This window comes from Anomaloglossus baeobatrachus, chromosome 12 (genome assembly GCF_048569485.1).
Source record: "Anomaloglossus baeobatrachus isolate aAnoBae1 chromosome 12, aAnoBae1.hap1, whole genome shotgun sequence".
Taxonomy (NCBI): Eukaryota; Metazoa; Chordata; class Amphibia; order Anura; family Aromobatidae; genus Anomaloglossus; species Anomaloglossus baeobatrachus.
The window spans coordinates 23627810-23633598 of NC_134364.1; positions in this window are offsets into that span (position 1 = coordinate 23627810).

The following is a 5789-nucleotide window of genomic DNA, read 5'->3' on the forward strand; positions in this document are numbered from 1 at the left end:
TTGATCAGTATCCAAGTACGGGATCACCGAGTGACCCTGAGAGTGGAGGACCGCTACTACAGTAGCCAAAACCTTGGTAAAAACCCGTGGGGCTGTTGCCAGGCCGAACGGCAGTGCCACGAACTGCAGGTGTTCATTTCCTATGGCGAAGCGCAAGAAGCGCTGGTGCTCTGGAGCAATCGGTACGTGGAGATAAGCATCTTTGATATCGATCGACGCAAGGAAATCTCCTTGGGACATTGAGGCGATGACGGAGCGGGGGGATTCCATCCTGAACCGTCTGGTTTTTACATGTTTGTTGAGCAGTTTCAGGTCCAGGACCGGGCAGAAAGACCCGTCCTCCTTTGGGACCACAAACAAGTTGGAGTAAAAACCGTGGCTCAGTTGCTGAAGAGGAACCGGGATCACCACTCCTTCTGTCTTCAGAGTGCGCAGCGCCTGCAGAAGAGCCTCGGCTCGCTAGTGAGGCGGGGATGACCTGAAGAATCGAGTCGGGGGACGAGAGGTGAACTCTATCTTGTAACCGTGAGACAGAATGTCTCTCACCCAGCGGTCTTTTATTTGTGGCAGCCAGGTGTCGCAAAAGCGGGAAAGCCTGCCACCGACCGAGGATGCTACTAGAGGAGGTCGAAAGTCATGAGGAAGCCGCTTTGTTAGCGGCGCCTCCGGTGGCCTGTTAAGGACGTGACTTAGACCGCCATGCATCAGAGTTCCTTTGTTCTTTCTGAGACCTTTTGGACGAGGAGAATTGGGACCTGCCCGCGCCCTGAAAGGACCGAAACCTCGACTGCCCTCTCCTCCGTTGGAGTATGTCCTGTTTGGACTGGGGTAAGGATGTATCCTTTCCCTTGGATTGTTTGATGATTTCATCCAGACGCTCGCCAAACAGCCTGCCGCCAGAAATTGGCAAACTGGTTAAGCGCTTTTTGGAAGCAGAATCTGCCTTCCATTCCCGTAGCCACAAGGCCCTGCGGAGTACCACCGAATTGGCGGCCGCGACCGCCGTACGGCTCGCAGAGTCCAGGACAGCAATAATAGCGTAAGACGCAATTGCCGAGGTCTGGGTGGTAATGGATGCCACTTGTGGCGCGGCCGTGCATGTGGCTGCTTCAATTTGTGCTTGACCTGCTGAGATAGCTTGTAGCGCCCATACAGCTGCGAATGCTGGGGCAAAAGAAGCTCCGATAGCTTCATAGATGGATTTCAACCAGAGCTCCATCTGCCTGTCAGTGGCATCCTTGAGCGAGGCCCCCTCGTCCACTGCAAGAATGGATCTAGCCGCCAGTCTGGAGATTGGAGGATCCACTTTGGGACACTGAGTCCAACCTTTAACCACGTCAGGGGGAAAAAGATAACGTGTATCCTTAAGGCGCTTAGAAAAAACGCTTATCTGGACAAGCATGATGAGTCTGGACTGCCTCTCTGAAATCAGAGTGGTCTAGAAACATACTCGGTGTAAGAGAAGCTGACTCCTCCGCCGGAGGAGCTGAGGGAGAAATATCCAGCATTTGATCGATGGACGCAATAAGAACGTTCAGTATGGCGTCCCCGTCTGGAGTATTAAGATTGAGAGCGCCCTCAGGATCAGAATCCTGATCAGCTGTCTCCGCATTATCACCAGAGATTCCCCCCGCTGAGACCCTGAACCATATGATGTCGAGGGAAATTCTAAGCGAGCCCGCTTAGTCGGTCTGGGGCTGGGGTTTAAGTCAGAACCCTCAGCCTGGGATGTATGAGATACCCCGGGAGGACATTGTTGGTCCAACTGAGGGGGGCTAGGGAACAATGATTCAACAGAGTCCCTTTGCTGAGATACCGGCCTGGACTGCAAGGCTTCTAGTATCTTAGCCATAGTCTCAGAGAGTTTTGCAAACTCCGTCCCCGTCACTAGGACAGTGTCAACAGGTGGCTCCCCCTGGGCCCCTCTTAGCAGAGGCCCTGGCTAAAGAAGTGTCACCGGGGCCGAACATGCACACAATGAGGGTCAATGGAACCTGCCGGCAGCTGGGTCGTACAAGCGCCGCAGGCAGCATAATAAGCCTGTGTTTTTGGCACTCCTGCCTTTTGTGGGCGCCATGCTATTGTTTTCCCTGAGTAACACACTAGGGTATATAGCCAGAATGAACTGTGCTCATACAGTGTAAAATATATACTAAAAACAAATAATGTATCAGTACACTACAGCACCATGAGGCTAGCACCACAGGTGCTGCTTACCATCCGCCTAAAGCGGTTATGAGGCCACCAGAGACCGTGTCTGGGTCTCTCAGGATTTGTCCCTCTCTGCAGCGTCGTAGGAGCTGACAGGAAATGGCTGCGGCGTCCTGACGAGAGGAGGGAGCCGTGGGCGTAGCCGAGGTGCTCACACTGTGCACAGTGAGGGGGGTGGAGTATGGAAATCATATTCCAGCCCTCAGTGCTGCTCTTCCGTGCAGCGTCCCGCCCTTCCCCTGCCTGTCAGGGCTGAGGGCGGGAGAAAGGGAAACTAGGCCGCAAGCCAAGCCGGGGACTCGAGTATAAGCGTGGCCGCCGTAAAAGCGCGGCCAACGCCGAAGTCCCCGGCGAACTACAAGTCCCAGCCGCGCCGCAGTTTCCCCTGGCAGTGGCGGTTAGCGCGGTAGCCCCTACATATAAAACACACTCAGCGACGCTGAGTGTGTAATGGCACAGTTTAACCCGGTCCCCCGGTGCACTAGCACACCCAGCAAAGCTGAGGTGTTGCCGTGCGCGGTCCCCACAGGGATACAGAGTACCTTCACGTAGCAGGGCCATGTCCCTGAACGGTACCCGGCTCCTATCCAGCAGTCTCCACAGGAGTTGTGGATGAAGCACGGTCTCAGTGCCTGGAGACCGATAGGATCCCACTTCACCCAGAGCCCTGAGGGGGATGGGGAAGGAAAGCAGCATGTGAGCTCCAGCCTCCGTACCCGCAATGGATACCTCAACCTTAACAACACCGCCGACAAGAGTGGGGTGAGAAGGGAGCATGCTGGGGGCCCTATATGGGCCCACTTTTCTTCCAACCGACATAGTCAGCAGCTGCTGCTGACTAATCTGTGGAGCTGTGCTGTGCGTGTCTGCCTCCTTCGCACAAAGCAAAAAACTGAGGAGCCCGTGGGAGCACGGGGAGTGTATAGGCAGAAGGGGAGGGGCTTAACACTTTTGAGTGTAATACTTTGTGCGGCCTCCGGAGGCATAGCCTATACACCCAATTGTCTGGGTCTCCCAATAGAGCGACAAAGAAATTTGTTGTTTTTTTTCACAAATAAACACAACATATATCGTCCTAAATTTATAACTATCCTGAATTATATGTCACGAAAAAACAATCTCAGAATCACCGGGATCCGCTGAAGCGTCCCAGAGCTATAACATCAAAGGGTCACTGGTCAGAGTTACAAAAAATAGCCTGGTCATTAAGTACAAAATTGGCTTCGTCCTTAAGGGGTTAAAAGGGGTCTGAATACTTTCCATACACAATGAATGATAACTGGGGTCCAAATTTAGTTCTTATAAAGATAATTGGCGTTTTCACTGGTGCTGACTATTTCCACTCCATAGGTATAAAGAAGAAAAAGCGTTCTTTAATGCAATGACCCATATTATATTCTGATTAGATACAGACTATTGTAATATGAAGTTGGGGAGTAAGCGCAACTAGCTGTAGAATTGGAGCAAATCGATTACTGATGTAACCACAGAAGTGGGACCTGATAATCTGTGACCACTGGACAGAAACACAGCCATTCAGTATCCTCGATAACTCTTTGGCTGAGCCGGCCGGCGGTGATACCAATGAATCAAAGATACAGTCAGGTAACAAGCCATTCTCAGGGCTCCCGTCCAATGGTCACTAATTATGGGGCCACTGGACCAAATCTTGAGAAGCAATTTGCACCAACTCTAAAGCGGACTTTACACGCAACGACATCGCTAACGAGATGTTGTTGGGGGGGGCACAGAATCTGTGACTCACATCTGGCCTAGTTAGCGACGTCATTGCGTGTGAAACGCAGGAACAACCGTTAACGATTAAAATTACTTACCAAATCGTTGACACGTCATTCCTTTCCCAATTATCGTTGCTGTTGCAGGACACAGGTTGTTCGTCGTTCCTGCGGCAGCACACATCTCTATGTGTGACACCGCAGGAACGAGAAAGAACATTGTACCTGCGGCCGCCGGCAATGAGAAAGGAAGGTGGGCGAGATGTTCGGCCCGCTCATCTCCGCCCCTCCACTTCTATTGGGCGGCCGCTTAGTGACGTCGCTGTGACGCCGAACGAACCTCCCCCTTAGAAAGGAAGTGGTTCGCCGGCCATAGCGACGTTAGGCAGGTAAGTCTGTGACGGGTGTTAGCGATGTTGTGCGCCACGGGCAGCGATTTGCTCGTGACGCACAACCGACGGGGGCGGGAGCTTTCACCAGCGACATCGCTAGCGATGTCGCTGTGTGTAAAGCCTGCTTAAAAGGGGTTATCCAGTTTATTTTGCTTTTTTTATTATTCACACTATTGGGCTACATTGGGGCAGGTAAGTAGATAATGAGCACTTACCTGCCCTGCTGTCAGCCCCTCTCCCCTGGCTCAGAGGGGTCATGTGACTGCTCCTGCTGTGATTTTGCTACTTCCGGTCATTTCATGTCAACATGGGCAGGACCATGTTGACATGCAAATCTGCCACTGCATGTTGCCGCCTGCTGGGCTGTACAGTGCATGGAGACACCGTCCCCCCCCTTTGAGCTTCTGTGCCCTGTATGTGCTGGACAAACACAGGGTTGCCCTCTCTGTCTAGGACACTGTGAGTGCTGTTTGCCCAACAGTGTCCTCAGCTCATTATGTTGTATGGTGCCCGGACAAGTGTGACCCCCCCCTCCCCCGTGCGCTGTCTCTGATGACTGCAGCCTCCCGTGCTCCTCGCTTCTAAATACAGTCAGAAGCAGGGATGTCACCTGACACCAGCGAACAACAGCACTGAGCTCTGTATAGGACACTGCAATCATCACAGCATGGAGAAGAGACAGCATGCTGCATGGGTGAGGAGGGAGAGCGAGCAGGGGGGGAGGGGGCAGAGAAGAGCGTGCACGGCTGACAGTGGGGGGGGGGCAGAGAAGAGAGTTCGTGGGGGTGAGAGACAGGGGAGTACTGGGGGGCAGAGGAGACAGTGCAGTGGGAGAGAAGAGAGTGCATGAGGGGGGATTATGTATAATACATTATATAACTCGGTGTGTGTGTGTGTGTGTGTGTGTATATCCTATAGACACATTAGGGGCTATATATAATTTATTACATAGTATTCATTTATCTATCAGGTGCTGGGGCAGAGAATACTGACAGGGAATGTGTGCAGAGGGCGGGCAGGGGGCGGGGCTGGACACTGAGGTCGGGGGCGGTGCCAGCTGTGACTGTGGGTTTGGCAGTCAAACATGTCATGTTAGGTTGTGCTGAATGTAAACAAGGAGCTGCAGAGAATAAAGTGAAAAATCAAGAGAAACAAAAGTTTGAAAACAAAAAAATAATGTAGGGGGTGTTTTATATGACAATACAGCACAGATTAACTTAATTTTTTTTTTGGAGTTTGTCAGACAACTCTAAGTTTCTCAGAAATGTCTATTTTCTACTTTTTCTGATGAATTGCTACGAGCCAAAATGCGGAGAAACATAGCAAAACCCTTGTCTCTCACTGAGCTCAGCCCCTCGTACAGTGGTTAGGGTAGAACGCTTTCCTCACATATTATAAGCTCTTCCTTATACAATCTTTCACCTGCAAGAAAGCGTGCAAACACGGTAGG